This window comes from Amblyomma americanum, chromosome 1 (genome assembly GCF_052857255.1).
Source record: "Amblyomma americanum isolate KBUSLIRL-KWMA chromosome 1, ASM5285725v1, whole genome shotgun sequence".
NCBI lineage: Eukaryota > Metazoa > Arthropoda > Arachnida > Ixodida > Ixodidae > Amblyomma > Amblyomma americanum.
In genome coordinates, this window is record NC_135497.1 from 328,693,365 (window position 1) to 328,718,008 (window position 24,644).

Below are 24,644 nucleotides of genomic sequence, written 5' to 3' on the forward strand. Positions count from 1 at the left end.
AGAGTTCAGTTTTCTTTCCACTTTCGCCAGTGTTTTTATTCGTTTTGTCGGCAGCCTATTTAGCGTGCGCACGCTGTGGGCGAGTCTTCTTCTTCCACGAAAACAATTTTTTCAATCGCAAGCTGGAGCCTTCTTCTAAACGTTTAACGAAATACTTTTCACGAACTGTAAGGCTTTCTGAACATGGAAGACCGTTGGGACGTTGCCGGCGCCAGCTAGAGTTGAGTATTTCACCAGCAGCATCACGAAATATGCCACTTTGTGAAGGAAATGGAGCCAATCACACGCATTTTAGTAAAGTCCGGCAATACACAACTGTCATTACATTTTAGGCATCTTTTCAGGCCCAGATATGCCCGCACTGCTCATTTCGTTGCATTTCTTAACTATCGGGTAGGGCATAAGTCGAAGTAGATTTCAGCCATATTTGTTCTTGCTTTGGATCACCTTCAGTGGCTTTCAATGCGGGTAAAATATATATATATATATATATATATATATATATGAGTCGACGTGAGAAAGGACAGTCTTCAGAATGGACAGGCTCTGTCCGAAACGTCCACTCAAAATAGATCTATGGATTAATGAAGCGGTTCACAACTTTGCATTTTGCCTCTAGCAAACCAAATACATTTATCTCTTTCTCTCTCTCTCTCTCTCTCTCTCTCTATATATATATATATATATATATATATATATATATATATATATATATATATATACACACATATATATATCATTGTCATCATCAGCCTAACTACGCCCACTGCAGGGCAAAGGTCTCTTCCTTTGCCAGCTGCGGCCTCCGTATCATCACCTAACTTTCTGCCGCCCCCTGCTACGCTTGCCTTCGCTTGGAATCCACTCCGTTGCTCTTAAGGTCTAGCGGTTATCTTGCCTAGCCGCTGGTCGCTTTCTTTAGTTTCATCAGATTCAAGATGTTTATTTTTAAAATTACGTCAACTGTGCACGGTTATGTTGAGGCAGTCACGCACAACTAACATAAAAATTATGTGCATGTTGCGAAACAAACAAAAGGGTCAGAAACGCTACACAGATGCGTATGTCGACAAAACTAGCCACAAGATCAGGACAAGGGTATTTTCTCTCCATGTAGAGCAAAATTATGATGTATCGAGAGTAGAAAAATATAGTGCCACAAAAAACAACATCGCAACAGGTATAAATACAAGAAACTGTGCTGACAATTCATCCCTGACGTTTTAAGGGAGGATGGGAATAAGAGGGAAGAGAAGGAAGGGCACAACCAATTTTAATAGCCGCCATAATGGATTCGAGAAACCGAAACTATGGCGCCGTTTCGTCCCCTGACATCATACTCACATAGTTCCAAGGCTCAGTAATGTCATCACTACTATTCAACGTAGCGAAAATAGGACTCACGAAAGCACTCAATGAAATAGAAAACATCAGCTACGCAATGTATGCAGATGACATAACGATATGGACAACCACAGACTCTCTAGCAGCAAAAGAAGAGCAGCTACACAGAGCGATCCACCATATTGAACAATACGCTAGGACCAGATAACTATCGTGCTCAGCGGAAAAATCAGAACACGTAAGAATAAAAAAAGGTACACCGAAATACGACTCCCAAATCATCCCGAAACTCTGAAACGAGACGATACCTGAGGAAACGGAAGTCAGAGTGCTTGGAATGTGGCTGCAAAACGCGGGACGACGTAGCAAAACCATCGCTCTCTTAAGAATACAACGGAGCAAGTCGCCAGCATCGTGCGAAGAGTCAGCAGTAAAAACAAGGGGATGAGAGAACAGGATACCCTAAGACTCACAGACAATCTCATCACGAGCAGGGTAACGTACAGTCTCCCCTACCACGAACTAAACAAGCAAGATACTCTACAAATCGACACCATCAACACCAACCGAAAAGCTAATGGCTCTGGGGGTATCAAACCCGTTCGACGAACTACGAGAAGCGCAAGCAGTGCGCAACTAGACAGGCTCACTCAAATCAGAACGGGAAGACACCTAAGGGAAAAATTAGGGCTACCCCTGGGCGCGCAAAAAGACAAGGAGCAGATTAATAATGAAGACAGAAACAACATCCGGGTAAGACTCATACCCAGACACATGGACCCCAATATACACCATGAAAGACGACAAGCCAGAGTGCGAGCACACAGCAGGGAATTCAGCTACAATCCCGGCGTGGTCTAAATGGACGCAGCAAAGTACCGATACCAAAGCAAACGATTGCCAACGCAACGATAAACAACCTAAGCATACAGGTAGCTGAAGAGGCCGCCATTGCTCTGGCAATATCGCACGGCAACGCAACAGGACAGAACCTCACTATAGTGACGGACTCTAAACAAGCTTGCAGAAACTACACCAGAGGCAGGATCGACAGCATCGCCAATCATACTCTACACACGACTAGATGACACATAAACACTAAACATAATATATTATGGGGTTCCGGGACATGAGGGGATGAGGGGCAACGTGGCAGCAGACGAATTAGCTCGACGGTACGTCAACCGAGCAGACTCAACACTTTTGCACCATGGGCACCTTTGACCTTGTTACCCTCGCGTACTCAGACATACACGATCATTACAGGGGTCAGCGGAAACGCTACCCAGCCCCACACAAAAGGCTATCCAAAGAGGAGGCGGTAGACTAGCGCAGACTACAAACCGGTACCTACCCGCACCTGCAAAAAACTACAAAAGATTTTTTATACACAATATGCAGACAAATGTCCGTGGTTCCAGGGTAAACGTACACTAGATCATGTCACATTGACCTGCCCTAAGGCAGACTTAGAGCCTAAAATAGTGTGACGTAATGGGAGCACTTGCTGGCCAGCCGGGACGAGGAAGCGCAAAGATTTCTCCTACGCCGAGCCACGCTGGCAGCTGTCAAGTGAGGCATTCTGGACCGAGGATCGACCACGGCGCCCAGTGATCCGTAAGGGTCAAGAACATTTGAAATTTGTCGTCAATAAAATTTTGTCCATCCATCCACCTCTATCCCCCATATTGAACCGTGACGTCCTCATTGGCACGCGGCAGGTGGTTGTTTCTACAATGCTATTGTAAATGGCGCCACAAGTCTCAATGCGAGATGTGCTGTTTTCTAGTTGCTGCCACAGATGGTGCTGTGATCTCAGGGTCGTAGCAGACCACACGAAATTTCGAAACGTGATGAGCAAGAGCTCACGCTCTTAAAAAAACACACTAACCTACATTTCAATTCTTTTGTCAGAGAATGCTAAGTAACAATGAAGAATACAATTTTTCAGTCGCGTGCGCACGAACGCGCGCGACTGAAACGTTGCGAACGCACGAGTGCGGGGGTGCGCCCACACACACACGCGCGCGCACTCAAGAACACACATACGCACACCAAACATGCGTTCCTCTGCATAAAAACACAGGAAACAAGTGCAGGCGGCCGTCACATAATATCAGCAGCCCTGAGCTGCTAAGTCACTCTGCCACTTGCGAAGAGGTGTGGTCGCGGTCTGCAGAGACGCCACGGTACAGCTCTCGCCGCCAGTTCCCCTCAATTACTGCTGTTGTTGCAATAGAAATTCTCAGTTTCCCACCGATAGGCGTTGGCATGCAAGAATAAATAGTTCGAAGGACAAACGCTGGGATGGCTTTCAGTGGGCACTCACGGCGCACCGAATTTCACTGCCTCTTGCTGCGACAGTGTCGTTCATTTTGACTGCGTGTCTGTGCGTGCACACAGTTTTCTTATATCCACAAAATATCTGTGGCTCCTTTACTATCTATTACAAAACAAGCGGATAATGGTAGGCACGTACAGGTCTCTTAGTTGGGCTCGCACTGCGTCCCAACGATAAATACTCGCAGAATGTAAAAAAAAAACGGATTGAAACAGCGCTGAGGAACGGCACAGCCTCTACAATTCTTAACTGCCTAGCGAACGGAGCTTTCAAGTACACGTTTTCGCAGGACGTTCAAGCTACGAATGCATAATTCTGAAGTGCAGATAAAATTCGAACGCAACGCGTAAAACCATGCATGCGTATCTTCGCCCTCGCATGCATCGCCCACAACTGCGTTAACGAAAAGAGAAAAAGAGAAAAAATAAATAAATAAACCAAAACATTTTTTTTTTCATGATGCGCGCCAAGAAAAGATCAGAGAGACCTCGCACCAACTTGCCAAAAGGTGGTGACTGTATAATGCCGCAGCTTTTTCAAGAGATTTCACTGCTTCAAAAAACAAACAAACAGCAAAGTGGTTTTATCGCGAAAGAATTTCACTGTTCAGCTCTTTTTCACGCTCAGGAATGCGACGCACCCCAACAGCTTGCTAGCCGCTGACCCAAGCAACGAAGCATATATAGGCATGTAAGCTCAGTTTTGCTTGCTTTTGGCGCGTTTATTGCGGCTAAGAGCAAGAGCTTTGTTCGCCAAACACAGCGCATTGTTTGGATGCCGGAAGCGCGCTGCGCCGTTTAGGAAGCCAAAATTGACATTCACGTCCACGACACGTGTCACGTTCACGGGGCTAAAAAAAAAAATGAACGCGCTACGGGTTCGCGACGGAAGGCTGCGCAGCAGCTGCTTTGATTTCCATGCATGCAAGCGCGGAAAACGATGATAGTCGTAAACCATGCATATACGACATTCTCACCGTTTTACGGTCGCGCATTTAGGACGGCGGCCAAATTGTGGGAGGCTTTAAAAATATATATTGCACGATCTCATTCAACAATGAAGCCGCGCTGAAACACTGCTTCGCCCGCTTTTATGGGCGCAAATAAATATTTTGGGAAGAGCCAGATGAGGAAGTCGCGAGAGCGTTTGAGAATCTCCGCTTGCTAGTAATGTTCTCAGGCCCTGAAAGCGCTACTATATTGCTGGTCTGTGCTGTTCTCAATGCCTCTGCAAAGCAATGCATTGGGCACTGCACGGCACTGCAGTGCAAACATACATTAGTAAACAGTGCATGATGTGAAAGTAGGCATCATACGCCAAGCCGTTATCTTTGCAAAAATGACTGACTCGGCATTCAGTACAAGACATTTGAAGCGGCCCACAGCACTGATTGTAGCACTTACACGGGGACCACAGCCGCACTGTGACATCACGCATCGTTCGTGTTCATGTGCACTCGACAGCAGAAGCGTCCCGTCGTGCCTTTCGCTAAGTTGCGCATGTGCGACTAAACGGTATTCATAGAGGCGAGATGCACGAGAAAGGGTTAGAGGTTGGACAGGGAATACGAAGCTCCAAGAGGGATCGCGGATGACTATCTTTTGAGGTAAAGTTTCGTTTTAGAACAAAAGGCATGCAATCAGAGAGCGTTGATCAAACTTAGCAATGACTCGCTGGCCCGATCAGTCTGATTGTTTTCGTGGTCAGTCGACGATCTCCTGCGGGAACTCAAGCAATGTAAAAGCAAACAAAAATGACGCCGCCGAAAAGATTCCCATTGGGCAGTGCACACACTGAGGCGACACCTGAGGATGCAAGGCCCGTCGAAAACTATAAAAAAATCTATCTTGTTCTTCTCACTTTTATTAAGCCAACTACCTTTTCATAGGGCGAAAGTTGGGCAGCAGTAATAAAACCTCGAGCCGTCCTACCTGAGAATAACTTTCAATAAGGCCTCGTATGCCTCCATCCCAATCTCACGCTATAAGCGCGCACTGTCAGAGAACCTTAAAATGCGAGAGACGGTCTCGTTCACTTGCAAAAATAAATATATATTATTGACTCACAGCAACCATTCATTCAGAATCGAGCAGTGATTCAGATTCATTTAAGATTTTCAGATTCAGATTGCAAAAATTACTTTGCCACGGCGTGCATGTGCGGAGAGAATACGTACGTGCTGCTTTGTGTCTATACCGAGCATTCGCTTCCAGAGTACAAGTTTACTTTGAATAGAAAGAAGAACAAATGAACGCGCCTGAGTCTACGCGCTGTTTTTATAATTGCTGCCATAACTCCTGGACCTAGTATGCGCACTATGGGTTCATGGCACACCGCCGCAGAACATCGTGGATGCTTCCTTGCTTTTACAAGCACAACGAGCTGTTAAATGCCAATTTGCGGCTGCATTCTGTTCTGACTCACACTATAGAGGCGCGAACCGCAACGAAGAGAAGCGGTGTTATAGAGGATGATATTAACTTCGGAAATATCCTTTAGGAGCATGAGGGTTTATAGCCCCGAGATAAATCATCTGCCCACGATATTTTGCTCATGAATGACGGTACTGTGCTTCTGTTCCTAATTAAATCTTCCCGCAACCTAATAGCCTCGAATTGAAAAAGAAAGGTCAACATTCTGTTTTATATTTTATAGCGGATTGTTTACTAAATGACGTGCGTGCAAACTGCTTATGGCGCGGGCAACACGCATTAATTCCTGATTTTATTTGTGCGTTGGCACTGGCCGCATCCAGTGCTTCAGAACAACGTAAAAACTTTTTTGATACGTTGTGGCGGGCAATATGTAACAATATAGCAATGTTCCAGGCCTCTGATCCCGCGCAGCTCCTTCGCCATTACCAGATCTTTTAAGGGAAGAGGTAAAAATTTAATTTTACGGCGACAAGAAAGGAAGCTTCTACACTCTTTCACCCTGGTACTCTGGAACGCATGAATAACGCTTTTGACAACAACTGGACCGACTGTTATAAAATGCGCCGCAGTTGGGGCACGCAAAAAAATAAAAATTGCGACGATTTTTGTAGAGATTTTTTACTGCAAGTTAAAAAAAACGAAACACGCACCCAATACGGGCTTTCTGAAGGAATGCTTCAAATAGCTCTACGAAAAGAAATGGGGTACTTTAGCCCTCCATGTAGAAAAGCATTAAAGGTCACTGAATTGGTAATTGCAGTCACAAAAGAATTAAGGGTATTTTTTGGGGGAATGAAAATATTCTCTTATTCCGCGAACAATGCTGCGCGTGATAAACAGAGGCGAATCTGCATTCTGGATGATAATACGTGGCTTGCGAAGTGTACACGTCCAATAAAATGAATAAACCCCGCGAAAGGGCAATGACTCACATTGGCAAGCAAGCATAATACAGACGTCTTGTACAGTCACGTATAACGGATTTTATAAGCGGAATAAAAGATACCAGTCACGTCCCTGCTGCTCTCTAGAAATTGGTCAGAAAAATGGGGCGATTAGGATAGGCAAGTAGCATACCTGCGCTTTGCTTTGTACCTCTCAAGATGACTTTGAACTTGTGAAATAAAAATGATTCTCAGACTTCTCGGTCGCAGTGTGATGGAAACCCAGATTTCAAGAGGGTGGCATTTAATTTATAAAATAAGTGACGCCAAACATTTGCACAATTAGATAACGGCAGGTCTGGTAGACTTGCGCTGTGAGCCTTATTTTTTGCTAAAGCGCAATCTGCCTACAGATGACGTCACATGCAGCTGTTAGCACTGCTTCCTGCTGCAGTGTAAGAATTAAAGGCAACTTCACTTGCGACAGTGGAAACGTAATTTATCTACTAGAATGTTCTTTCTGCTAGCTGCGATCAAACTGCGACGTCTTTCAGATTGTGCTTCAACCACCATAAGGCTCACAGCGCAAGTCTACACAACCTGCCCTTATCCAAGCATGTAAATATTTCGCGTTCACTCTTAGCGCGTTTTACAGAGTGAAATTTTGATTACCGGTCCAGCAAAGAAGCTGAAAGGCTTAACCAGAAACTCACACCTATAACCTTATATACAGTGAATTGCCTTGCTTGAACCTTCCCTCACACTCTTTTTCTCTTTTTCGTATTATTAAATTGTACTCAAACAAAGGGGTCCAAACGCTATTTTGGCTTTGATTTTCGACAGTCTGATCCATTAAGTGCGAAAAGAGCCCCATTATTCTTCGTGCAACAAAGAACGGAAGTCACATATGAAGTTGCTTCAAGCGAGCCAAAACAGCTGCCAATCGTCACTGCCGTAAAGCGCCAGCTGCAGCGAGAAAGGGTCCGGGAAGGAGGGCGATGCGAAGACCAGAGGAAACGCGCGCGAATGGCCCGGAAACAAAGCGACAAGAGCACAGGCTTGCCCGTGCTTCACTTATTTCGGCATCCCGCTCACTTTTCCAGCAAACTGAGCGCTTGTTTTGTTTCTGCCTGCGTCAGTCGGGTGCAGTGCGCTGCTTACCATCGGCGCCACGGGGACAACGGAGAAAAGGGAGTGGAAGTGAACAGGAACGTTGCGCAGGAAGAGGAAATAACGTTTCTTCTCCCTCGCGTTCGCCTGCACGCTATGTATCGAATGTTTGCAGGCGAGGGGAGGGCGAAGGCCGTCTTGCTGTGGGAAACAGGCTGTCTCCTGTCAGCGCCTGTGCGAGACCGAAATCCGAAGCAGCGCGTTTCTGAAAGTTATGGCACCCCTGGCACCGAGTCTTCGTGCGCTTGGTCGCCGCCACTTTATCCAACAGGTTCTTCCATGAGAGCACCGGAAACAGGAAATATGACCATCTGCTGTCTTGTCTACAAGGTACTCTGCCGTTAGGCCGCTTTGATGAATGCGGGAGATTCACGCTTTCCCCTTCGGCACGGCCTTTCCGAACGAAATTTATGGCAACGTTAGGTATCGTGACGTAAAACAAGTGATCATATTGATTGGCTCCCTTTTTTCTTTCCCGCCCTCCACTGCATGGTGAAAGGGGGTCGCCGGGCCTGGTTTAATTAAAGTTCTGTTTCTGATGGGCCCCCAACGCCCAAAAGACACAATTTTTCATGGATTGCCTATTGCTTCTTCGTTCCTGTGCTATTCATGTGATGCGAAGCTCGCTGTTTGTTACAGAGCAACGCTTATTCTCTACGACACACGCCTAAGTCTTGAGCTGATTGTCGAGTGCGTCTTTCAGTATTTTGGTTTCGAATACTAAAGATCCTGTACGTTCCTTGCCGGCGACGCTGAATTGGAGGAATCTGTAACCAGAGCGTGCGCGCACAGTGCGTATGCTTTATAAAACGCGGCGGGTCAGGTTGACACCGAGATTCACCCCAAACAGGACAAAAATATAGTTGCAAAAAGACCTTAAGAATTCATTCTAAAAGCCACAGCGGTGGCTGAATGGTTATGGTGTTCGGCTGCTGACCCGAAAGATGCGGGTCCATTCCCGACCGTGGCGGTCGCATTTCGATGGCGGACGAAATTACCCCAAGTGTTCGAAATTAGCCGAAGCCCTCCACTAGGGCTTCCCTCACAGTTTGAGTCGCCTCGGAACGCTAATCTCTATAAATTAAGGTAAAGCGAATCCATTATAAGCGTAGAAAATTAGCGAAAGGCATAGTAACACGGCAGGTGTTTTTCTAAGAATAAAACTGAGAGCCATGGGCTCATTAAATTTTATTAAAACTTATACTTGTACACGATATGCGCTAAGCTTAATCAACGAGTCAAAATTCGTCCCCGTTGCCTTATACCCCCAGAATATTCTTGCTGGGTCAGCAACCAACGTGAAAAATAGCTCATGCTAAGATTCAGGACACGATGTTGACGAACTAATTTGAGGCAGCAAGCAACTTAATAGAAACTACACTTGAAAAAGATAGAGAAAACGACACTGTGGCATCTTTTCATTATAGGGGGGAATAGGGCGGCTCAAGAAATTCGGACTATTTGGCTACATTTCAGCGGTATCAGTGGCTTAATAATGAAAACAATTCAAAAATATTAAAGCTGCGTATTGGTTCAAATCGGCCATTGATTTGAAGTCGGTTCTTGTGCACCTGCAATACTGAGCAGCCCATCCTAAACCTTTGGAGCACAGTGTAACAATGAGCTCCACAGCACACTCGGTTTCGCGTCACTGAGCCCCAGCATAACGTTGCCAGAACTCCCGGAAAGCTTCAAGCGAAGAGCAACCGGTTTTTTTTAAGCCTGTATTCGTCACGCGTTGACCGAACCTTACATGCATATATTGATGGCACCCCGAACAGCTCATGCGATACCACCTCACGTTCACCTTTTCGCCTGTAAAGCATGCTCTGCCTTCGTAACTATTAACCAAAGGCGAAGCCCTCTTTTTTTTTTTTTTTTAGTGCGCGAGTGTTGCAGACACTAACAGTCTTGTGTCGCGGATGTTTGGCGCAGTGTTCGGTATAACAGTTAGAAAATATAACAATGCATATTGCCAAGTCATCAAAAACGGGGGCGCAGTTTTCTAGTAAAACGAAGCAAAGTCAAAAGCCAAGTCAACAGAATCCAGAGGGAAATGCATACGAAGTTTTAGTGGCCATTTTATTGTAGTATTTTGGAACTATTGGTGGAGCTTAGACGCAGTGAAAGCGAATGAAAGATTCTATGCTGACGAATTCCGGCGATGCAACCTTATTTTCTTCTACGGATTGTTCGATGAAGAATGTTGGCCTTCTTTGGCTAAGGCCTTCTGCGGCGGCTTCGAAACGGGTACTATACTGTTATCTTTCCACGTTTCGGCGAAATGGTGGAGCTGGCGGTCGGGGTCGGATTTCTTTCTGACCGAGAGGCACTGAAATAAATATTTTTTTTCTTCACGCAGCCAAAACATCGACAACCGAGAGATAAAATCACCCCAAGCTCATTCTTGGTGTATGAGAGATCTGTCTTGAAGAATGAAAACCCACCCATTAAGAACCCAGTTGCTTGCTCTGAAGCCCTTTCTAGAAGTTGGATTCGTCTAGATGAGGTGCACTTTTCGGCCTGCAATTTCACGTCTTCAAATTTTTCGCTGTCTTCCCTTTTTCTGGAAGGTGTACGCTATAAAAGAAAGAGCCAGACAGATTGTTTTACCCGCCTCGTGTTCGTACCCGAAGAAGGTTACCTAGGGCTTTCAGCCCTAATTATAGTGCAGACTGCCACTGCACTTAGGCCCTAAAACGGCAGCTAAGCGATTCCATATAACATCGCATCACGGCCGAGACTTGGATAAAAAGCTCGGACTGACTCAGCGCAGCGAAGTCGGTGGCCGAAGCACTTAAAGCAAGAACAGCGGAAGCCCCAGAGACGGCGGAATTCCGAAGGCGCAGCCGCGGCCGCAAACCCGTAAGTGATGCAGTGGAAAGCAAACAGCAAAGCCTAAGCGCAGTCAGATGAGATGTGTACGCGGCGGAATGAAGATTACGAAATGCCGGAGTTATTTCAAGCGTTCCTTTTGTTTTTACAACGCGCTCACTCTGAGATGCAAAAGGGACTCGATAACTCGGGCACGCGAGATATAAAAGAACGGTGGTGATATATTATACTATATATGCTCTCTGTTTACTTGTCCGTCCATGGTTTTTCGAGGGCCGATTTCTGACGCGAAATCTTGTTCCGCCGGCGGCGTAAATATTGCCTTTCGCTGGACATATCGGGCTAATTTGATGTTTCTCAAAAGTTGATATTTTCCGCCTTCCGCCAACTTTAGTGCAGTCCCTTCATGCCCTAATCAAAACAACAGTTTGGCCCCTTTTCTTTTTTTTTTGAACTGAATGACTTGCTAATTGCTCATTTTCTGGCTTGATGTGTATTAGGTATGGCTTGAGATAATGAACACAGGTTAAATTGTTAGTAGAATCACCTGTCAAGCTTCTGCGCCATCAAATACGGATGGGTATATTTTTAGTTCAAGTTTTGTATATTTGCTTCCACTCACTCTAATTTTACTGTGTCAGAACGTGCATGAAAGCTTGATGAAGTGGAACTCCTATTTTTTTCCTCGCGCCGTCTCCCCGAACGAGCGTTTACAAACTTTTTGTGAAAATACTAAAAAATTACGAAACCTCGGATATATCTATGCACGCTCGTATGGGATGCCGGGTGTATTGTTGCTTTTTTTAACGTCTCCGCACAACGTCCATTAGGTGGTTTTAGGATAATCTTGTGCTTAATTTTGTGAAGAAAAAGAAGTAACATAACGAAAAATGTTAACTTTGCAGGTGAGTACTAGTGCTCCCTAAGTCTTCCTTTGTTATTTTTACTCTGACGATCACTGTAACTTTGAGACTACCTCGTAAATTGACGTGACTCTGAACGTGATTTCCATATACCCTCAGGAAAAAATGTTTTATTGCGTAAATTATCCAACACTTATCTTATTCGAGATATTTTTAGCTCGTAGATTAGGATGAAATTTCCTTTAGTTTCAGTGCTGCAGAAACCAATAAAAGGGACATTTCGAAATGTTCCGTAAAAGGTACAGGAATCTTTAATCATGTATTAGAGAATGCTAATCAAAACGTCCTCTCTCTCTCTCCTGAGCCATTTTCGCAGCGATCTCAGCACATCCTGCGGGCCTGGAAGTGCTTTGCCGCATCAGAAAGCAGCCGCATTCAACTCACAAAGCTTCTTGCACGGCCAACATTGGCCAGGAACCCCCGATGAGAAGCTGGAACCTACCCCTAGATTTCTGAGGTCCTTGTTTTAACACAAAGAAAGCGCACAATTCACGCGCATACGCGCGCGGACGTTGACGCTTTCGAAACGCGAGTATTTCGGTTTTCAAACAGCACGCCATGTTCCCAGCCTAGCTTACGTATTCAGCTCTTACCGAACTGCAGTTGTTCCATCTCATAGCCTCTCCTTTTCGCGGAGATGGTTTCTCGCAGACCCCTCACCATTTTGCCATTATTTACTTTCCGCCGGCGAAATCGCTGGACTCTCTCACTCTCGGCGAGCAGCATAATATTTCATTGTGCGCCGTCTATCGTCAGCCCCTTATCTCCATGTGAGTTGCTTAACGCTGGCAATTAATCAACATTTACCGAAGTGGCCATCCATTACGTTGCCGACAATACGCGCCGAGCGTCATCGTGACGTTAAACGGCGAAATTCACCACCATTCTATGCGTAGTGGCTAACGCTTTTTCACAAAGCTCGCCCCGCCTCAGTCGTTTTTCTTTTAACGACTTTCATTTGCCTTGAAAAGACCCGGGGAGCAGCGGCGTGCTTAAGACAAATTAGGTCGAAAATTCCTCCCTTCCTCTTCAGCTCAGGGCTAAAGAAGCGCTCCTGACGAACCCAGCGATTGTATTTTCAAAATATTGCCAGAGCAAAGAAAAACAATTGCTCAACTACCTTAACGCACAGATTACTCACTCTTTAAAATTAACCGCCTTTCAGTGGCCTGCTAGCGCTTTTCTTTTTTCAATTTTCGTCAGAATTGATTGTAAAAATCAACCTCTGCCGAAGCGAGCGCCGGTTTAGGTTAAGGAAAAAGAAGTAGAGTGATATGGACGCATGTGTTGTGTCAAGGCTTAACATTAAACAGTCTGCAGTGTGCAATGAACCCAACCTCTTGACAAAATCAAGCTTTCCAGGACAGATCACAAAATGTCTTGCATAGAGCGAACAGCTCAAGATTCAATGAGCCAAACTTACAAAACTATATATTAATTACACCTCTAACAAATAGACGTGCGCTGCGCGTATTACACACGAGTTAGTGAAACCTGAGAATGCGCACGTCCGCATGTTTTTAGGCACCAGCCACCTTTCAGCTGAGGGGAAACGGACACAGTAGCTCACCCTTCCCCTACCCTCTCTGAAGGAGCCCACTTCCACCTCACAAGAAAGTGGATTGGATGACATGGCTACAGGTGGACAATTCTCAGCGACTAGCACTTGTGGTTGAAAATGCGCCATTTTCATCGGTCACGAAGAGACCACCGCATGATCCTCGAGTGGTGATGTCATTGAGTTTTTCTACGACAGGCGTGCAACGACGACACCGTAAATTCAGGGTACGCCAGTGTGGTACAACTATTGTTATGAAAAGAGAAATAGGATGACAACGCTTCGATTGAGTTTCAGACCAAGCTGTGTTGACCGCTTTCTTACCAGGGAGACCATCAATTTTGTACAAATGTTTAGAATAAACTTCATACTCAACTCTCACTTTTCAATAACCAAGGGCACATTATGCGCCTGACGATAACTCAAACGCACTTGGAGTGGACCGACGAGTCGAGCCGCAGAAGCTAATGCGTAACCTCGAGCCTTTTGTAAGACTGCTCGGGTGAGTGTTTCCTGTTTTACAATGAAACCGCTTTCATTTTTCTTCGTATTTCGCGACGCACACGAAGTATGTTGTTTTTTTAGGGCAACTCATTTCTCTCCATCTTAAGCTGAAAGCAAAATTTTGTCACCGCTAGCCCCAAACCGCTCCCACGTTTGTCACCGCCGCCCGTCCTGGGTAGTGGGTAGCACAACGGGGACCCAGGCGACCTGCGAAGACCCGGTGGCTCACTGTGACGACACCCTGCTGTCCCCGGATGGGCAGCGCTGAGGACACTCAAGATGTCAGAGCAATCTTCTGTAAGTGCCGGGTGCATCCTATCCCACGGAAACAAGATTGCCTCCAATATGCGACGAGCCGAAAGAGGGGTGCGCGCGATTGCGTTATACCGAGTGGGGCACGCGAGCCCTTCCGGTGCGGGGGACTCAGCGTACCGGTGGCGTTTACCGGATAGCGGAATTGCCAGCCCCTTACACGGCCTCCCCCTCAGCCTCATGCCTGTCGACGTGCGCAGTTTTGCCTTCCTGGACGCCAAGTGGGCATGCCGTTGTGCGAAGTAACAGCACGCAGTCCGAGCAACAACCCTCTGTGACGTGTTCGAGTACTGAGAGTGAACTCCGTATAGCGTGTTACCTCGAAGAACGGCCCCAAGCCTGTTCCAAAGAAAGGTCCAAGTTGGACAAAGCGCACGGCGAAGCAAGCCCCGTTCCTTTGTTCGCTCGGCTTTCTCGACGAGTCTGTAGCGACGAAAGTGGCGGCCTCCATCTCTTCGATCATCGTGCTCTTGCAGCGAGGCATACGTGGATTACACGGTTGCTATGGCGACAACGGAGCGAAGATTAGGCAGCCGACTGAACGAGACATCCGGGACTGATTATCATCTGCTGCCCACCGGCAGAGAGCGATGTAACAATTAGATTCCTTTTCCTCTGCCCCGCATCTAAGCTACAGAGTTGTGCATTGCATTTTCTTTTTGATACTCTTTTTTTTTGTCTTTGCATACCTCCTTCTTCTCGTCCCTTTTTCGTTGTCCTCTCTCATGCGTTGATGTCTTTTCTCTTTTTTTTCTGTGAATTCTGTCTTTCCTTGTATACTATCATGCCATATTAGGTTCCTCTTTTTTCTCTGGCATGCTGTTTGCTCACACAGCTGGTCATTTTTCTTCTGAAACAAATGCCCAGATCAAAATCTTCCTGATGTGCATCTTTCACACTGAAGGACTAGTTTGCTAGATGTTGTTGTCCCCAGGCCTAGAGCTCTACCTTACAGAGTCCATGTACTCGTAATGTATAACCCTGGAAGTGCAGTTCATGTGCTCACACACTACATCGCCGCATTCAAGTCTAGTCCCTTAATTCGGGAGGCACAGAAATCGTGGTATAGAAGTGCTGCAATGCCTAACACATTAGGTGCCCAATGTGCAGCTGGGAAAGTTCATAAAAAATGCTGGCTAATTTCGTCGAGAATTTTTAACCCAAATATCCAGAAAGATAAGTTGCTATTTTTCTATGACATGATTACCACAACGTCCTTACTTGTCAAAGTGTTTGAACTATGGAATAAAAGAACAGTCGACAGCTCCAAGAGACATCATTGGAGCACGCACTTCAAAGGTCCAAAGAGAGAGAGAGAGAGAAAAAGATTTGAGTAAAGTTTAGTTTTGAGCAGAAATAAAAGTTTCCGCTTCCGGGGTTCAGATAGACCACCGTGAGCTACCTTTTTTTTTGTTTAAAAAGAAAGAGAAAACACTGTTTCAAATCCCACAACAGACCGGAAACATTTGTGAAGAAAAACCTCTGTTGTGTGGCGCGCCAGCGTTTCATTACTACTCAATCAGAACCACGACAGCAACTTCCACTTCTTGTCTTTTCCGAGGAAGGATTTAGGGAATGTCTGACAGCCACTGACGCTAACAATAAGTGACGGGCGAGGTTCACCACCTTGTTGTCGAGCGTATAAGATGGTGCGGGCGCCGACGCGTCCTTCCTGCAATCTCAGGCGGAGACGAAGCCACGAAGAAAGTATTGTCTCGCTGTTATCATGGATCTCATGGTTTTCACGTTACGCGTGTCGCATTCGCGCACACACTTCCCGCAGACCATTAATCAACTCACACAGTTTACCACTTTGCTGTGAACACCAAGGAATAAAAAAAAAGCTCCTTGATGGCCATTTCATTCCTTCCATGGCACGCCGTTCAACATCAACGACAACAAGTAATCTGGTTGCCGCGGCCAGTATTGATCGTAAAATAGAGTCGAGCAGTGGAAGGCTTAACGTCGTTGCGCTCTTACAGCGCGTGTTCCTTGGTGAGGCACCGCCGCCATTCGAGTCGAGATTAGGACCGTGCTCGGTAATGACGGGGATGACGCCGCGATACTTGGCTCGCTTTTTTTAAGTGAAATGCAACCACCGGCCGCCATCATTGCCCCAAATCCCTAAATCAGATTCAGGAAACTGCCGCAGGAATTTGCTGCGGCGTCGAGCGCCACGGAACACGAAGCGGCCGTGACCAGAATGCGTTGCGTCGCGACGAAGTGTGCCCAATGAATATTTTTGGTTGAGCACACAGTCTGTAAATCGTAAATAAACATGCCGTTTCAGCGGACGGTGGCTCCAAATGGATTTCCCTGATCTCACTTCCTTACAGTTTCCTCTCGTTGAAATCATACGGCTTAACTTCCGCTTGAAACTTTGTAAAATTTCCCACATGCAAGACGCTCAAGCGCGCACCCTTTTCCTTTACACAAACAAGCTTGGAGGCTGTGCACCCACTGTCCGCGCTTACGTGCCGACAGCTATTTTTGCCTAAATGCGTGATAAACTACGCAGATTTTAATCATTCTTTCTCTACTCTGAAGTCAAGTATAGAATGAAAAAGAGGGTTTGCAGTAAATTGCTTTCGTCGAGCCGTCCCCATGAATGTCTGCCGCGCGCATACAGAGCAGGAACGGTCAGCTGCTTACGATGCGGTAATATATCCGCCCGTCCCTTTCGGCAGCCCCACATCACAAAGCGCGCAGGGCTCCGCTGAGTAGAATTAACGACTGTTGGCATGCGCTGGCGTCAGGCAGTGGGGCGCCTTCTATTTATATAAGCCGTCCACGCGAATGCTCCTCCCGAACCCTCACCCCTGCCTCCTCTGCGTCTTAGGCTCATGCTACAAAGAACCGCCAGAGGTACAGCCGGTTAATTATGGAAGCCGGCGAGCCCTACGCATTAAATGCCCGACCTACTTCGAACGGCCCGCAGTGGCTGCGACCGGAAACTGCGAATCAAATTACGTATGTGGCGACAGTTTAAGCCACTTATTACACTCGTATCTTTAGCGCTCCCCTTAGCAAGAAATTCGATTAGGCTTAATCTGTCATAGCTGATGCGTTGCGCCCTGCGTACCGATAACTGCGTACCGATAGCTACGGACGAAAACGAGAAAAACAAAGATGAAGAAATGGATAACATTGAGGCTGCTGACGAAAGGCACCACGAAACCTTAAGTGCACTCGTTTTCCCTTACTCGGTGTCCAAATTGATTCGAAACACCTCATGTTCCACAAAAAATTTCCATAAACAGTGCACTCGCTGTGAACACACAAAAAGCGACGGGCATAGCACCTCAGCTATGCCTATTCGGATATGAGACTCAATCTTCAGCGCTTCACGTGACGTTACAAGCAAATAATCTGACTAGAAAATATAGAAAACTAGAAAACGTTGCATAGAACATGGTAATAGGTACAAAAAGCTCCAGTAGAGTTCTAGTCGTGTAGACGGCTCCACTAAAGATGAGATTGTCGGGTCACATTCTCAACTTTTAATATTGCATCCTTTAGGTACAATACGCGACCCTGTGACACGGAGAAAAAGAACAATCCTTCAGAAAACTTCCCTCTTCCCTAGTAATTACCTTCCTTAGAAGGGTGGAAATCTGGGTGAGTTTGCAGACATTCATATTGTTCGAGCACCATGAGAACGGCATGCGAAGAAAAGAAAAGACAGGACCAGGAGTTCACTGAAAATTAAACGATTTTATTAAACAAAATGTGTACGATCGATCGTTCAGGAACATGACGCTCATGTTGTGTTTTTGGCAAATAACAAATTGCGATGGTACGCCGCTGAATGAAAGAGCGGACACGGCCCGCAGAGGAAAGGACGGGCGGGGTGTGACCCACTCCCCTCAGTATGTGGCCTGTGTTTGCGGGCAGTATATGATATCCCTGCGTCTTGCGGGCATAATCACACGGGACAGGTGGGACGCTGTCTAAATGGGCGTTTCAGGGAGCCCGAGAATTCACCTGATGGCGGCCGGAGGTCGCACTTTTGTGCCCACATCAAAAGCCATAACTGTGGACCTTTGTTTCCTGAAACGCGTGTTCCGTGGAAAAACAAAGACCAGACAGCGCGCGAGCCACTGGAGGCATACCAAATAACAGACCACGCTATCGTTGTCACTGCTAGAAGCAGAGCTTGCCTATCTCACAAAAAATGCATTGTGCGTTCGGTTGATCTGTCGATTCTACAAGCGATTCTGCTGGTAGTTTCACTTTTTGCTTTTCGCGATATGGTTTAGTCTGTTTTGTACCTTTTTTATATATTTTGTGTGTTTAATAAAACTGTTTAGTTTATAGCGCTGCGATTGTTTCTGTATATTGTTCTTTGCGTGTGTGGTCTTCGCGGCGCTCGAACAATACGAATCGCTTGATTTGGTTTATTAGGGTTCAACGTCCCGAAGCGACTCAGGCTATGAGGGACGCCGCAGTGAAGGGCTCCGGAAATTTCGACCACCTGGAATTTTTGAACGTGAACTGACATCGCACAGTACACGGGCCTCTAGAATTTCGCCTTCATAGAAATTCCGCCGCCGCGGCCGGGGTCGAACCCGCGTCTTTCGGGTCAGCAGCCGAGCGCCGTAACTACTGAGCCACCGCGGCGGGTCCAATACGAATCGCCTGCCGACGCACAGTATAAGCGTGTTCTTCACAAAAAAGTACATTTTAGAATAAAAATATGTTTAAACATTGGGCTTAGCTTTCCATTCATTCCTGCTGCATGTAGATCTGCTAAGAAGCATGCGGAGAAATACAGTTTTATGCTTGTGTTATGGAAGGTACGCCGAATCCATCAACGCAACACTGCCATTCTGAACTGGCTGAGACTGTGGGCTACCGCTTGCCTGAAAATACGTCATTATGTCAGTGTGGGGAGTACGTGAATAGATGCAGCGCAGACGGTAACGTGCCATTAACACTGTTTTCTGTACACGGGAACGCACGCGAGTGCCGTTTATGTGGGAAGGCTTGGTGGGGAATAGCCCCTGGGAAGACGGCGGGCTACCGGAAGAAAAAGAGTAAATTGTGGGGTTTAACGTCCCGAAGAGAGACATGGGCTGTGAGGGACACCATAGTGGAGGGCTTCGGATTAATTTAAACTCTCTCCAACATTAAGTCTTCGAGCGCCATCACAGCTTCGGCGTAGACACGCCACGCTTTTATATCGACTTTGGTTGGGTGTTGCCTTTACTAAAGCCTATGCCTTCCGCATAGGGATGATCGACACCGCAACCTGCGACCACTGCGGCCATGAAGAATCAATTGGCCATATATTGTGCTCCTGCCTGCAGTACAGTCCACAGAGGGCATGCCTTAGCCACGAATTTGACCAACTGGACGACCAACCGCTATCTGAAAAAAAGAATTCTACAACAGAAGAAGGCCGTGCAAGCGCTTTTGCGCTTCTTACAATCTACCGGCCTGTGTGAAAGACTTTAACTGGAACGCCTTGTGTGTGTGTGTGTGTGTCTACATGTGTGCACGTTCCTTTTTTTTGCGTTTTCCTCTCTGTCATCTTTCTAACCCATATCCCCCATCCCCAGTGTAGGGTAGCAAACCGGAGACACATCTGGTTAACCTCCCTGCGTTTCCTTCATTCTCTCTCTCTCTCTAGGGTTCTTTAATGTGCGCTGACATCGCGAAGCACAGGGATATCTTTATATTTTGCCCACATTGAAGCAAGTTTGGTATTAAATCTATTGTGACTGTTGTATTTGATTATATTAATGATGACACAGTCATACACACTGGGATTGCAAAGTGCAGCTGTTTACAAATGGGCGTCAGATACGTGCAGAATGGACGTGTGCACAGAGGGAAGTATTCTAAAAAAAGGCATGATACCAGTGTTTTGTAGCGATAGCTACATTACGGTAGCATTTCGAGCCTTCAGCGTGCCGGCACTTCCACCCTGTGGCTGAGTCGCCACGCTGTCACGTGGTGCGGAGCAGCTGCTGGCGGCGCGGCGCCGTGGCTGATCACGTGGTTCGTCACCTGGTTGGTCACGTGACCAGCCACGTGGTCGCGGCGCTGTGTCAAGTGGGACGAAGATGAAGAAGGAACGCCCAGCGAAACGGAGCGGCGAAAACTGACTTTGCAATTCAACAGAGCAAGTTCCACTCGGCCAGCTGTAGCTTTCGCGTCACTCCAGGTTTAACCAGAGCTGAACCCCCACCAATATTTTTTTGCTAATATATTCCTAATGAGACCGCGCATATTCTTATCGCATTCTCCGAAAAATTAGTTGCTTTCTCTTTAGCATGAATGAGCTCCCATAGGAGTGTTCCTGGCCACTACTTCATGGCCACATGATGCAAATGCAGATTATCATTGAATGCAAGTTTAAGTCTCGCCCCGCGTTAAGCGCGTTCCTTTTACCATACACCGGCTTAGTTCCCTTTTACTATGCGACCGTTTTAATTTCCACCTTCCCTGAGCGCTTTGATGGAGTGCCACACCTGTCACTCGAATTTATTTTTGCTTGAAAGATTTTGACTTGGGCAGCGATTTTTTTCCTTGGGGCATATTATTTTTTCTGGCTCATCGTCACCAGCATGTAGTACACAAAATAAGCTGTTTTCGATGGAGGCGAAATTTCAGAGGCCCGTGTACTGTGCGATGCCAGTGCACGTTAAAGAACCCCAGGTGGCCGAAATTTCCGGAGCCCTTCACTACGGCGTCTCCATAGCCTCAGTTGCTTTGGGACGTTAAACCCCCCATAAAACCAAACTAAATAAGCTGTCATGCAGCCCCGACAGACATGAAAAATATGGCTCTATTTATTCCTTGCTTTTTAACCCCTCCGGAACGCGCTATTTTCGTCAGCTAGAAGCATGACACGGGTGAATGAAACAAACGATAGCGCGTGTGCCGCATAACCATGGCTTAAATACGACAGCGGCCGATAGTAACAGCTGAAGACACTATATCCGAGTAAACAGAAAGAGGAAGAAAAAAAACGGTTTTAGTTCAAAGCACATGCCACATGAAAAACATCGATCACTTCCTCCCGCGGTACAGAGAAGCCGCGAAAAAAAATGTAGACGACGCCTTTTACCACCGAAGGATTATTGCCGCCAGTCAGAGAGACAGTTTGGAGCCGCATCACGACCGTGACAGGAACCAGCATTAAAATGAAACGGTGCCGCCATGCACCGAAAATAAGCGAGCGCTTCTTGAACAAGCTGTTACAGAGAGGACGAAGCAACAAAAAAAAAAACTGCTGCCATGCGCCGCCGAGGCTGCTGTGGATGACAGCTGTTCCTTACCTTTTCCTTGTCTGCAGTCTAGTCAGGATCGAAAAGTGACAAGAGCGGGAAAAAGTGCAGACGGTATACAAACCGGTGAATGCTTCTGTGTGGCACACAAACAGAAGGCGTCAAAAAAAGTTACCAGGACTAGCCAAATGTAGTCAAAACAAGGCAACGGCTTAGAGAAATAGACCGAAAGCTTTAAGGCAGGCCATGTGGCGGAGCTTGCTCATCTCACGCGTCGGTGCGCTGAATCCAGGCCCTTGTCACAAGGAGAGCCCGGAGTGATGAACGAGTTGGCCATTTAGGTCTCAGCGCGCATGCGCCGTCGTCATCGTTCTTCTTTTTGTCGGCAAAAAGCCAACTCAGAGGGCGCCACACACACTGCGCACTTCCGTCAGCTGGGTGCCAGCACGGCCGCCAGGAGGCGACTGTCCACTCACTCGCTATAACCGCCATCGTCCGCATGGTATAGCACTGAAGTAGAATCGACATTGGAGCTAGTTGGTATTGCATCTTGAAAAATATATGAAGCGCACTCTGGACAACGGACAGGGAAGACCAAACAACACAAGCGCTTTTTTTATAACTGCCGGTAGTTTATTAGAGACTAAAAAAATTGCGCACAGCAAGAAGAATTAGCACGCTGGAGTATATGGCGCATGGAATGCGTATATATGCAACCGCGATCATGGAAACTATACACATGCAAACGTGTTCGAGTAAAAGTATTTTGCCGTTGCGAACATCAGAGCGAATAGGGCATAAATTTACGCTGATGCTGGCGGGGTCTGTGCGATGTCGCAATCTTAGTCGAAGGCTACGTGTCGTGCGGCATGCAATGCGCTTCTGTGAGCGCCGCAGAGATACGGACTTGTTAAGCCGAGGTAGTCCCTAGAAGGGCGTAGTTGTGCCATCCGGGAAGTCAGAACCATCACTGGTAGCAAGGGTAGACAAAGAGAATCCCGCAGTGCTTGGTTCCGCTGCGGATAGAGCCGAGGAAGTAAAGTTGGGCACCTCTTCAGTGGCTGATTGCTGGAAGGCGGTTGAAGGGTCCGTAAGTTGAAATCCACGAGCGGCGTTTCAAAGGCTGGCGAAAGGCAGACCAGAGCCAGCGTTCACAGCAGGAACCAGGACAGGAAGCGAGACCACCGTCATTGGAATTGCATTTTGCGGGAGCGTGCAGTCTAAGTGCAGGCCTTGAGTGACTGCATTGGAGTGGCGTGCATGTGCTGGTTGGACTGATGTTGGTGTATAGGGTGGTGCGGCTGCTGGTGAGAGTGTTGGTGCGCCAAGGCGTTGTGAACGAGGTGGTGCGGCTGCTGGTGAGGGTGGTGGTGCACCGAGACATGGGGTCCGTGCTGTTGCTGGTGCGGATGGCGGTTCATTTGAGCCTGCAATGTGCTGTTCAGCCACTGAGACGCATTTTCAAGAGCAGAAACCACGGGGCGATGTATGCTGTCGGCAGAGGTTCGAACTCGAGAGTTCAGCGTGGACAGCGCCTGCTGCGAAGTGGAGATTACAGATGACGCTACGTTCGCCGGAAGCCCTGGACTTGCGGCAGCTTAGTCGACATGCGTTGGTACGGCAGGAAGTCCAGCAGGTCGGATAACAGGAATCTCGACAACCTGGCATACAAGCGCGGACCCTGAAAGATCGCCGCCGATGGAGGCCTCATGCTGGCTGGAATGGTCGTGGTCGGGAACAGCGGATTGGTGATGAAAGCCGTGGTGATGATCAGGAACCGTGTGCTCGTCGTGCGACGATCCGAAGGTGCGTGCTGAAGGAAGCGAAAGACCTTGCGCAGCGACGGCCAATGTGGCGCTCAGTATCAAGGTGGCAAGATGCATTTTAGTACACCAAGGAACCTGCGAAGGACAATCACCTCGCAACTCTTCTTTTCCGGCACTTGGATTCGGATTGCAGCCCGCGACCTCTAAACTGGCTAGGAGATAGAAGCGAAAGACGCGGAAGGTCCGAAGCTCGGAGTGAAATACACAGTACAGCCGACTCAACTGATCTAGCCGGAACGCGCTCGGCGGGCTGGGGGCGTTTTACCAGGGCCATTGATTAAATCGCGACGCCACATGTCGGACGCGTCATGAAACTCCTGTTGAGATGCTGTCGCACGCATGTCGCCTGTTGCTCACGCCAGTGTTTTGTTTCCTGGTTATGTCTACAGGTGGCGTGTGAGCTCTGTGACTGAGAAGGGGGAGTACAAGAGAAAGAGTGTGCACAAAGGCTAGTCGGTAAAAGAAAGGGAACGGAGGAAGAAATCAGGGGTCAACGCGGCATTACCGGCGTGTGCCAAATGCATAGCGGTGCGCTCAAGTCGACGCTTCTATTTTACTCTGTGGTCTATCCGCAGTATAGTGATGCGCGGCAATGATCCCGAATCGCCGAGCATGAATTCGTGGTAGTTCGCCTCCCGACCAACCTTGCAAGACTGGAGAGAGTGGGGAGCAAGAGATTTGGTCACAAGTACGTGAAAAACAAAATAGTGTCAAGTCTGTCACTTTGGCTGTGGTATAGCCTGTGAGACTCCCATCCGCAGCGTTGAACGCATTGCGAACGAAAATATTCGCCACGTACCGGAAACGAATTTAAAACACATAGAAACTAAAAACAACAGGGAAAGCGAGGAGACCGCAGCGTGTGTGTGCAGCGCGAATGATCGTCCCCAAACTGTACGAGAAGAGCCAAGCCGAGCACTAACCAATTTCTGCGGAGCGCAGCTCTCAGCAACCAATTGTATATAAACAAAAAGAGGCAGAGAATGCCTGCAACAATGGAAGCGTGAAGATCTACTCGTCAGATTGGACGGTGAGCGAACATCTGCAGCCGCTCCGCCATTGTAGCTAGTTCAATGCACTGTTCACGAAAGGGTGAACAACTTTTCTGCTCGTCTGCTTCAGAATGCGGGCTCACACGGGACGGACGTTCTAGCAATCATCACAAAAATTCACGGAGAGGCACTTTTGCGTTTCGCGCTCGGTGCCGTTTGAACATCGCCACGGTGTTCTCAGAGGTGAGCTTCGAAGTATTGTGACACATTGCAGTACGAAGGAAT

The 24,644-nt window shown here is 47.3% G+C and overlaps 1 protein-coding gene and 1 pseudogene across 1 annotated transcript in view; both read right to left on the reverse strand.

Moving 5' to 3' along the window:
- The window catches only part of SLO2 (slowpoke 2), a 604,504-nt gene that overhangs the window by 220,707 nt on the left and 359,153 nt on the right, over positions 1–24,644 (reverse strand). The gene's annotated exons all lie outside the window — the stretch shown is intronic.
- LOC144116465 (uncharacterized) lies at positions 22,658–23,424 on the reverse strand (annotated as a pseudogene).